The sequence below is a fragment of the Pelodiscus sinensis genome, chromosome 1 (assembly GCF_052426305.1).
Source record: "Pelodiscus sinensis isolate ZL-2025 chromosome 1, ASM5242630v1, whole genome shotgun sequence".
Lineage (NCBI taxonomy): Eukaryota > Metazoa > Chordata > Testudines > Trionychidae > Pelodiscus > Pelodiscus sinensis.
This window is the reverse complement of record NC_143052.1, coordinates 175,121,431-175,133,770: the sequence shown is the minus strand read 5'-3', so window position 1 is coordinate 175,133,770 and position 12,340 is coordinate 175,121,431. Positions and strand designations below refer to the sequence as shown.

The 12,340-nt window shown below is 40.3% G+C and overlaps 1 protein-coding gene across 21 annotated transcripts in view; it reads left to right on the top strand.

The window, feature by feature from the left end:
- The window catches only part of ROBO2 (roundabout guidance receptor 2), a 621,912-nt gene that overhangs the window by 460,062 nt on the left and 149,510 nt on the right, over positions 1-12,340 (top strand). The window lies entirely within an intron of this gene.

Genomic DNA, 12,340 nt, shown 5'->3' with positions numbered 1-12,340 from the left:
ATTTTCATGCATTGTCAGGCAGAGATCTAGTTTCCAGGATGGGTTGGCCCTGGTGATTTCTATAGGCACAAAACTGCAAGTACAAGTTTGGATTTTAAAAATTAGTTCTTTAGTGACTACAGTAGTAGGACTTCTCAGAAAGACTTTCAAATAAGGCTTGTATCATTTTTTTAAATGAATACAAGTCAGAAATGTTCAGTTCTAAAAAGGATTTAGGTCGGGCCTGATCCAAACACTTGCATTTGATCCACAGCACTTACATTTCCCTTTGATTCAAACGTCTATCAGGATCAGGCCTTACAAGCTGTTTCAATAAGCAGGTATGAAATTGTGTCATTGTGAATTCTGTTGTATAAAAGAAGCACTACATAACAACATATCTGTTTTGTGGATGGAACAGTTTGGTATTTAATTGCAGCCTCCTCTAGATACAGCCAAGGAGAGAATGACCTTTCAATGAAATATGAGTTAATAACACTATAGTGCTGAGTGCTTTGGTCTAGTTAATCTTGGTGCAGATTGTAACAAAATGCAGTCTAATGTGTACTGAAAATTAATTAGAGGAAAGACTGCGTTTTAATGGTGTGATGGGTTTCATCTTTGGTTACATCAGCAATTTTCTATTCCAATTAATAACAATTAACCATACTAAATAAAGGAATCAGGGGAAAGGTTTGTCATATTAACTGTAGCACTCACTCTATATCACCTTACTTCTATAGTGTTTTCCATTCTCAGCATTTTGCTTCCTAAACTAACCATCAAGGAGAGACTGACTCCCTTTATGAGGAGCATAGGGGACAAAACAGGATGTGTTAAATAGCTTGTCAAAGCGAGATAGTAAAAGAAAGAGGTTTAATGTGCCACCTGCATACTTATGTGCAACTGAAGAGATCAGAGATACTTTCCAGAGAATGTTGCTGTTCAGAGTTAAATACAGCACATGACTGATACATGGTGAATTATAACATAAATGGTAAATATTTCATACAGCCTATCAGACCAAAAGTAGAACTGCAAGTACAAACATGTTTATTTGCTGCTATCCTAAAGCAAGTGAAGAGGTTTTCCCATAAAGTCATTTAAAACTGGGAATGTGTATGCTCGTATATAATTCTGACCAACTATCGTGGTGGTGCACCTCACCAGTGCACTCTCTCATGTTGGCCCTTCCCCTAAGGATTCCCCCTCTCCTTTGCGTTTAGAAGTCAACATCTCTCCAGTGAGTTGAGGAAGGAAGTTGACAGCTCTCAAAAGCGTTATTAGTGCAAGTTCTCTGTTTGCATACTCATGAAGACAATCCTGCATCAATGTAGTTCAAATCTGGAAGATTTTCGTTACAATCACATGACTATGAACTTAAAGGAACCTTCCTGACTAGTAATTTAGTCCAGAAATGCTCACATTTTCCCGCATTCAGCTGGTGATCTGTGGAGCACGTGCAGGCTCCCCACTGATGGTTGGTCACAGATGAATTTTAGTTTTTTTCCACCTTTTAATTTTTTGTTTTAATTATTGAATTCTGAAATTCTATTGACTTAATAAAGTTCTGGAACAATGCCCCAGTCCAATACTATTCAATTGATGCATGATTCAAGCTTTACACTTTTCTGTATGTTATTGCATAATAAATAAATGCTGTTGAAACTCTATGATGTAGATTTGCATTCAAATTAAAAATTCTTAATATGACCTATTCCACTCTTTCACCCTCTGTAATATTGGAAAATTTTGGATGTGCCAAATAAAAAGCTTGGTAATTACATTGTTTATAACATTTGCTTAAAAAAATGGCAAATGTTGAGCAGTTTCTTAGAGTTCAGACTAAGGAAACCTGTTTTTTTTTTCATGTACTACCCTCTTTCAAGACTATAAAGTAATTTGGGTCTTTGATAAATAATTACTATGTTTTGATTAACTAATGTATGTTTTTTAAAAAAAAGTGTGAAAAAATTGCATGGAAACACTTTCAGAAAAGCTGGGAATGAGAAATAAGATGAATCTTCCACCAACAAAAATAGGAATTAGGGCCAATAACTACCAGCTCCTTGGTACTGTTGAGAAGGTAAGGGACATAGAGATTTTCCTCTCTCATTTTCAGTGTATTTCCTCCCTGTAAAGGATATGAAAGATGAATTCTTCTTAGAAGAAATCAGAGGTTGTGCATGAAACCACTGTACAAGGCTTTTTATACTGTAAGAACCAACAAACTTCTGACGTGCCAACTTCTGTTGTTAGGTTTTATGATGAGAACAGTTCAACAACAGTGAAACAACTGGTTTCTGTAACATGATTTTGAGTTCAACTGTAACATCAAAAATGCTTAAATTAGAATATTAGCATGATTTCCTCTTTACTGACCATGTCATGCTTTGTTATTTATTTACAATAGAATTTAGAAAATATTTCTATTAATTTCACTGACAAGACTACCATGGTTAATCATCATGCTTAAGGCAAAGAAGCATGGACCAGTCAACACAAATACTGATCATTTCAAAATGTTAACAAGCATCATGTATGGACTTCTTTAAAAAAACAACAACCTCTTTTAGCTATATAAAATCATGCAGAGTGAATTCAAGATGTTGATCTTGGCTCAAGCTTAGTTATTGGATTCTAGCCATTTGCTGTACCCTTAAAAAAACATTTATAAGCAGGAATGAACATAAAGTAGTATTTCCCCCTTTCTTTAAAGTGAATTTTGTGACTGTGAAAAGTACTAGATTGACAGCCCTGAGACTTGAGAGTCTTGTGTTGACAGATGAATTACGACATGGGCAGCAGTAATGTCCCCAGTGCCTGACAAATACATTTCAGCTCTGATGTAAAAAGCAATTCAGAGCTAGGAGGGTAGGTCTCCATGCCAATTCATTATGGGTATAAGCTACAGCTGAGAGTGAGCCTTCCAGGCCTGATAAACAGAATTATGGTACTGGGGCCCATTCTAGTATTCTAAAAATAGCTATGTGGCTCTTGCAGAACCTGGGGAAGCATGAGCTACCCTTGTCTCTGAGGAGATTTACGGGTAGCTAGGCCGAACCTCTGATGGAGCTGCAATATTCATACATCTATTTTAATATGGTAGTGTGAGCCCCGCTATCAAAGTCTGACTCACTCTCTGCTGCAGTGTACACATACCTATAAAGAACTGGCATGGAGAATTATATGTTCAAATATATTTGTTAGGTCCTGGGGACATTTATATTACCATTTCCCATGTGGACTTTCTTAACTTAGTCTGCCAACAAAGGTGACAACTGATTCCGATTTTTGTGGCATGGAGAAGTGTCTGTTAGGAACTGAAGTGAGACCACAAAGCTGTTTCACATGGTCATCAGGTAGTAACAATTTCCAGTTATTATTGACCTTATCTGTACTTGAAGAGGATGACTCACTATCCTATTAATAAGCCCTCCTCAGCCATATAGTCAAACCTAAATATTTTGTCCTTTGTGTATGTTTTAGTGCTACAACTTTACTTCAGTATCTATCTGTTAGAGGACTTCTTTGTAGAACGTCCTTTCTCAGCACCTTAATTTTTTTTTGTCTTTTGCTATGGATTATCCTTCTTTTTTATCTAAAGCCATCAATGTGAATTTTGTCTTATTTAGATTTTGAGTTGTCAGGGATGCATACATACATACGTATGTGTGAGTGACTAATAAATATCAATAACAAAATAATGCATTGCATTCTAAGAAGTGGGGGAAATCAGACTTCTTTGCACACAACACACATTATTTCAGAGCTTAAAGCAGTTCTGCACAATGAATGTAACTGTTAGTTATATATTATTTTAACTTATTTCAGGCAATACTGATATATATTAAAGTGATATAGAATGCCAAAAGCATGTGCTGGTTAAAGGCAAAGTGAGCGTGTGGTTTTGTACTTTATATTGCTGCAATTAATGCTGAAAATGGTACTTTAATTGTAAAAATGTATTGGTAGAACACCATAAATGTTTTTAGATGAGGCCAAAAATTCTTTCCAAGTATCTAAGGTGCCAATAGCAGATGTATAATAAATTATGCCACTTAGCTCTGTCCCTTGTCAGATCCTGGGTCATACCTTGGCAGTTTCACCTGGCCTGCCTGGTTGAAGCCCTTTTAAATAGCTGTGTGAGGATTTCCCTCGCATGGTGAATTCTAGGAGATACAGGGACAGCATCGCAGATCCTATAATGTGCCTCTACCCTGCCACTGGTAGTAGGGGTCATGCCCAGGGTAAAGGGAGTGTACAGGGAGGTAGCCACTATGTGCATCAGGCTGCCATTTGTGCACTGCATCTCAGAACCACACCAACAGCTGGGATCCCAGGCTCAAAGATACATAAAGGTATCGTATATCTAATTTAAAGTGTATATGAACTACTATTGTACAGCTGTCATTTATCAAAGCCAGCAATGAATGCATTTATAGATGCCAGAGAACTGCACAATTTCACAATCAGAACCACCCAATTTCTATTAGGATTTCCTTTCCAGAAATGTGTTTTCATCTGCTCACTTTCTCTTTATTTTCGGACGTATTAAAGATATTCTAACTAACTTTTTAGAGTCGGAATAATTGTATGTGATGTTTTAAAGTGTCTTTTTGTAAGCCTACATGCATCTTTTCTATATACACTTTTGAGCTGCCTTCAATGCTGAGCTCCCAGCCAGCAGCTGCAGGGCATGTTCCCAGAGATGCAGCTGGCCAGTGTTCCCTCAAATTTTTTTTGCATCCATGTGTGGAATAAATTTTTGTATATGCACCAAGGCCTGTGTGGATGTGCTTCACCAATAGAAACACATGCTGTGGGCGCTCTGCTAATCAGCTAGGCAACACCTGAATCTATCCTGTGTGGCTACTCAAGCGCTCAGCTTACAGGGAACACTTGGTCTGACCCAGCCCTGAGAATAGCTTGGTGCACACTAGGAACCCCCAGCTGGGGCATCTCCAGATCTGCCTCTCTCTGACTCCAGATCAAACACTCAGGAATTAAAGGGGCCTTGGATAGGCTGTGGAGGGAAATCTTTGCCCCTCCCCCCGCAAAAAGCGACGACTCCCTATAATCTGCAACCCCTACGTCTTTGCTGCTGCAAGTGCCATTAAAGCTCTGAAGGAGTGACACCCACAGCAGCGCAAACGTAAGGGTAGTAATGCCAGCAACCTGTGCAGCAGAGAGCGGGGAATCGTTTAGGGGTTCTGAACTGTGGTGCACTATGCTGATCAGATGTCTGGTGGCACGGATAGCCTGGCAAGAGAAAGGGTGTAGAACAATATGAATGTCATGTTGTGATTGGCACTTCCGGTGTGAGGGATAGTGGACCAACTGATCAAAGTGAAACATCTGAAAATGTGGAATTGATTATTTTAAAAACCCTATGCCTGTGGACTATTAACTTGGTAGGGCCCTACTTAAAACAACACATTTAAACATAAAAATACTACCAAGTTACTGCAAAATAGAAAATGTTTATTACAGGATGATCTAGTAGCAATCTTTATATTGACTAATGCTTTCCATTATAAAATAATGTCATTATCTTGGAACTTTTCTGTTTTGTTTTTTAATTTGCCTGACAAACTGAAAACTTATAAAATGAAGCATAGTATCTCACTTTTTGTGATCGCTACAAGACATCTGTATACAAACTCTCTTTCTAATAAAAAATAATGGCTTAGACATACTTTGGAGGAAAATCTGCAGAGGGCATAAACTGTTGTGACTTGAATTGATTTAAGTTTCACCAATTAGCACCAGTGAGAAATCTGGTCCTTCCTTTTGTACACTGCTTTCTGCAGAGACCTTAATGTTATAAGGGTCATGTTTGCAGAACATTATGAATGCGAAAATTCATGCCCTTTGATGGATCTAATCTGCATTCACAGTTACAATGACTGAATATGCAGTCAGAGAAAATGCACACTCACATCACCAGTTAGACATTTACCAGGTCTTCTATGAGTGTAATGACTGCAGCTGCAGACACAGTTGTGCTAATTGTGCATGCAAAGTAGGCATGTAAGCACATGAGTATATTCTGTGCTTAATTGCATGGACATTTTTGGAAATCTGGCCTTCAATGTGTTTTGTATCGTACTGTGTATATTTATACTCTTTTATGAAATAGAAAATAGCAAATCCAAAACTCTTCATTTTTAACAATCACCTATGCAACATTTGATTTGTCAAAACTTTCACACATTTCCAGTGTATTCCCTTTTGATATTTGTTAAGTTCAGAGAGATGTCTGGGTACTGAACAAATACCAAACTAAGTTTCAAAAAATGGGGAAAATTCATTATCAGTGAAGAAAAATAATTTAACTCAAGAGTTTTGATTTTTTTTTAAATTCAAACTACTGCATGAGGGTAACCTCAATATATTAGCTATTTTTAAGCATTGTAGATTAATTTGTTTTGTTTTATTCATTATTTGGTCAAACAGATGGTAATGGTTTTGTCACAGTTTTCTTTTCTTTTTCTTTTCTTTTCTTTTCATTCCCCCACTTTGTCACAGCTGGTTACCAATCAATCTCAATTCACGGTACAGTGATGATAGCACATGTTGTCCGGGGGCCAAATCTGATTGGATTGCATTTTTTCAGCAGTGTTTCATATCAGAAAAAAATGTGTCTGCATGGCAGCGACTGTCAGCACACTATTGTACAACTGTCATTAATCAAAACCAGCAACAATGAGTGCATTCATATATGCCAAAGACTGCCAGATTTCACAATCAGAATCACCCAATTTCTATTAGAATTTCCTCACCGGCAATGTTTTTTCATCTGCTCGCTTTCTCTTTTTTCCCCCTCATTTATTAAAGCCAGACCCATTCTAACTGTTACTTGTAGAACAGAAATAATTTTATATGATGTTTTAAAGTGGCTGGTTTTTATCCGCACATATAATGACTGCTTATTTAAAAATCCTCTCTACTCTGTACTGATGGCTGAAGAGTAAAGGTTAAGTACCTCAAACTGTTTAACAAAAGAACTATTTAAAAGCTATTAGATGCCAGTAAATATTTTATATACACAGGCACATACACACAATCTCTATACCTGCACCAACTACACATTAGGGGGCTGCACGTTATAGAAAATTTTGCCAGCAGCTTGGGTAACAGCTTTTAATATTCAGGTAAGTATATCAAAAGGTGTTTCGTGACATTATGCATATTGTACCAGAAGTGCTTGTGACTGCATAGTTAATTAAGACTGAACTGATTTTTTTCCCCTTAACATGGAGAATCAGCTTGTTTGCTCTACATTTGTGCAATGTATCGTCCCCAAATTTACCCTAATTATTTTTTAAGTACAGGATGAATGTTCTAACACTTTACGAGTTCATTCCGTAATCAGTTGGAGTTAAAATTACCTTGAAAATGGGTCCTGTGGCCCCCAGAGAGAAGCTGCCAACCAGACAGCACAGCCCCACCTACCCCTCAGAGGTTTCCATAGCAGCAATATCCTCCCTGCCACGGGTGGCTCCTCTAAGCACCTCCCCCTCCAACCATCCAGCCCCTCGTCTGTGTCCTGCACTTCCCACGACCTGCCTTGACTCCTGCTCCCCCCGGAGGTGTGGGGGGGACTACGTGGCCACTGCAAAACTGGGCTCCCTCCCGTCCAGTGCTGGGGCCCAGGGCAAGGGGGGGAGGGCTTGTTCTGAGGCTTAAGTGCAGGGGGTCCACTCATCCACGGCCAGTGACCTGCAACATGCAGAGCTCTGGTCCCAGCTTGCAACTGTCTCACTGATGCAGTGGCCCCCCTGTAGTCATTGCAGTATAACTGTCCCCGGCACTCGTTGCCCCTCCCCCCCCCATGGTCATTACATAGCATAACTGTCCCTCCTATCAGAACTCTCCATTCCATGTCCCTTTCTCCTGAGCTTGCTTTAAGTCATGTGAGGAAGGTGCATAACAAATCTGGTAATCTTAGCTCTCTAGGAAGAGTTCTTGAACAAATGAACTCACAGATGGACAGATACACAGATGCATATTTCTAAAATATATAGCAAGTGTAAGCTAAGTTATTAATTGTATAGGACTTAGTCAGTGGCTCAGGTCATTCTTACCTGGAGCTATGATGAAATTAATCATACTGCATGGTAATATTTTTACAGTAACAAAGAGTTAGTGACATGAAGAAGACTGTGCATGTGTCAAGAGTTTTCACTGATAAATTACTTTGCTTCTAGTTGTCACTGCTCTCAATAGCTGTGTGGCTGCATGCTAGCAAATGAAGGACGAAATTCACCAATCTGTGCTGTCTTCTATGCACTGCTCCAGTTTTACAAAACAAGGAAGGGAAAAAAGGGAAAAAATCTTTAAAATTGATGTTATGTATCCTCAGTTCACAAGAGCTATCACACGGTAGCATTCTCTTAGGACTCTAGGTTATCATTCATATATGACATATTTATATTTAAACACATGTAATTAGGGATGCAAAATTCCGTTTAGTCAGTTTACCAGTTAAATGTTATTTTTAACTGGCTAACCACTTAAACAGGGAAGAGGGGAACGAGGGGCTCCAGCTCGCCCATGGCATGGTGTGGTGGGCCCAGCCCCAACCCATGGTAAAGAGGGCTGATCTTGCCAGGCCGTGCTACTGGCTAACTATACCAGTAAGCATTACCCAGTAAGGATGATTCTTACAAGTTAACCATTCACATCCCTACATGTAGTATACCGTTCATCAATGGTAAGAGACCGGAGACCAGTTTTCATGTCATAAATTGGACTATCCTAGAGCCTTCAGAACCTCCTAGTCTGAGAACACCTATCAGTTAGTTAGTTGCGATGGTTCAGAAGGTCAGTGACACCAATCCCATCTTGCCTGCAAAGTTAGAAGCAAGGTTTTTGCAATAGGCAATGCTGGACTTTGGTACTGGGAGAAGGCATGTTGAATTGGTTAGATTGTTCACCATCCACAACAGTTTTTCTGGATGTGACAATATAAAGACCATGATGGTGGAGAAGAAAAATGCACTGTCCCCACCGCTTATCACAAAGGGTCATTTTGTTCTGCTGTGGCTCAGATTTAGAGCCAATTTTCCTTCAAGTCTCCTTACCGCCTGCTTCATCTGTCAAAGTTCATCATTTAACCATGGTGACTTGTGTGGACAGTATGGATGGAACAGATGACTGAGGGGCATTGCATCAATCTTTTAGGACACCAGATGGTTGTAGCGTCCCACGAGTGTCTCCATGAACTGGTCTAGTTGCTAGATGGCATGTTCTTTCAGGATGGGCCAGTAACCCACTGAGGCCCTGGCGGGTGGGCAAGCAAGAAGGCCTGGACCTCAATTTGAAGCAATTGATGATTGGACCTTGATAGGGACATGTTTACTCTACCCTCCATGTCAATATCCAAGTGGGTGATTAGGGTTGTGCTCTAGTTCTGCGTTCTGGCATGCCAGGCGGCTGGTATACTCACCAGTAGCTTTTGCACAGTCTGCATGATGGACAGGTGCAAGCATAAAGGCTGCTGAGGCTTACAAAGCAGCTGGTTGGCATGCCAGGACCAACACATCCGTGAGACGAAGATGAGCAAGTCAGCTGCAGCCCACAGCAGACTGCAGAGTCGTGCCCCGACTGCCTGCATTAGAGTTCAAACAGTCAGTCACAGTCACAGTCATGCTGCTTCTCTGGTTATAGCCCAGCAGTGGCAAGAGTGCTACTTGGATATTGTCTTTCCTTAACCAAACAAAAACATGTCAGCAAAATAAATGGACAGCTGCTTTCGTGCACAATAGATTTTTTTCTACTCTTGCCTAATCTGTATGTGATAGTAAGTCTTCATTTCTGAATATAGTACAGGAGCTGAATGTGGCCCCACGTGTGTTACTCCTCTAGAGCTGTCGCTGTGTTAAGGAAATAAGCATTCTTTTTCATCTGCAGCCCTTTGGCTGCCAAAGACAATAGTTTCTCCATCAGTATGGGAAATGGGTGTTGTATTCTTGTGATTTTATGGAAGTTATTGCTTCCATTTGCCTTTCTCTGCTATGAAAACAGTGACTGCCATTTGTCATTGACTAGTGCAACACAGTGTGCAAAATTACATAATTCAGTGCAACATCCCAGAAGAAATGTGCCATAACTGCATATGGATTTGCAATAATTTAGTGCTGCTCAAAGAACAGAGGGCCAGATTCTCTGCTGTCAGAATTTTTAACCTCAATGGAATTGTGCCAAGAGTGAATATGACTTTAAGGTTTGGAATACACAACAGCACCATCCCGCTTTGCCCTCTAGAATATCATTTAAGCATCAGATACATCTGGAATACTGAATCAAAGTACAATGGAATATGATTCTTAAGTAAATAAGTGGCAAGTACTTACACAAATATCCTGTACTCCAGTGGTAGAATGGTTAGCCTCAGTTGTTCTTTTTGTTAGCTGCTGCCCTAATACATTTATTGAATATGAAATGGAACAATTTCGTATCACAGATCAGAATATGAAATAAGGCAATTCTGATTTCTAATCATCTCTACAAATATTCTCATGGGTTAATGTGCCAACAATTTTGTTACTACACTGTTGAACATCTCAGTAGCTTTATAATAATACAGGTTAGACCTCCTTGGTTCAGCACCCTGGGGACCCGAGGGCTCCCAAATCAGGGAGATTACTCCCAAATCAGGGAGGTCAATGCTCCCCTGCTGGCAGCCCCACTCCCAGGCTCCTCTCCCTGGAGTTCCCAAGGCCGGGGCTTCCACCCTGCTGCCCACATGCTGCCACCAAAATTCCCCAGGATCCTGTCTAGGAATGCCTGGCCATTGCTGGCCCTGCTGCCACTGTGGGTTCTCTGGGCTCCTTGGCCAAGTCTTCCCCACCAGTGCTGGGCCCCACTTTTGACAGAAGTTCCCTTATTGGGGCAATTCTGCCTCCTGAGCCCCCTACTAGATATTCCTCAAATTCCTGCCTGCCCCTGCTGCTGCTGGGGGTTTCCCAGTCTGGGGCCACTCAGCTGCCACCAGCCCCACTGCCAGAGCAAGTCCTGCTCCCACTGGGGGTTCTCTAGAATTCCCAGGTCTGGGAGTGCCCAGTTGCTGCCTGGCCTCACTGCCACTGGGGATTCACTCACTGGGGTAGGGGGTCACTGTTCACCACCTGGCCCCACTGATTCCAGGGGTTCCTGGCAGGGGTGGGGCTCTCCACCCTCTAGTCCCGCTGACGCCAGGGATTCCTTAGCCTGGCTGGGGCTCCACTGCTTGGCCCAGCCACTTCTGCATTCTCACGGCTGGCTCTCACTCCTGGCTTCCCAAATTTCCTTGGTCTAGCAACATCTGTGACCCTGCCACACCTGAGAATCCTGGGTTTGGGAGGCTGATCCTACACATAATAAGCATGTGCACAATAATTCACATCTAAGGTTCTCAAAGTGATTTACAAGTATTAATAACTTCAGATTCATACTACACAACTTCAGGATATTTCCAAGGGAAGAAGCTGAATTATGCCCCAATTGAGCAAAACATTTATACATGTGTTTAAATCCCATTTAAATTATGCAGGTGTTTAATTTCTTTGCTGAATTCATACCACAATCTCCATTCTACAGATAAGTAAATAGAGGCAGAATGCAGATGAATCACTCAAGGTCACACAGTACTTCTTTGAAGATCTAAGTATAAGATTTGGCTCCCTGGATGTCCAGTCTGGCATTGTAACCTCAAGAGCATCCTTCTCTTTATCCTGGGAGCTGACAAATCTGCAACTAAATGTTAGGGTGAAGCGTGGTTAGCTTCAGGTGTAGTAGGGTTGTTATTTCCCAACAAAATAGTTTTCAAAATGTTTACGGCAGAATACTATATTTGAGGTGCAAAATATATCCCATAAAAACATTTATGGGGTTGAGAATGCCCACAGAGATCAGTAAAAGACAAGGATTCCCATTGGCTTCAATGAATCAAGTCTTAAAACATTCATAATATTTTATCAAGAGGGTATTTTTCAGGATGATTGCAATAGAAATCTGAATATCTTTCTGAATTTAAATAAAAAAAGATTTACAAATTAATGATCGTTGCATACTGAAGTAAACTATGAAAATACATTGAGTTTTAAGCCAGTATAAGAATAAATAATAACAAAAAAGAAAAAAACAAACAAAATGAGAAAAAATGTAACAAAAATGTTTCTTATTTATTCAGACTAACGCGGCTACCCCTCTGATACTTGTCACCATGCAAGGCATGGTGTTTATTATGCACATTGTGCATAAATGAGTGTGATGTAATTTCCTGCCCCATCCCCATCCATGGTCTGACAATTTTATTAAGGCCCTGCTAGGGGGAAACACTTTTTAAAGTAGCAGAAGTAAAATATGCAGCTCA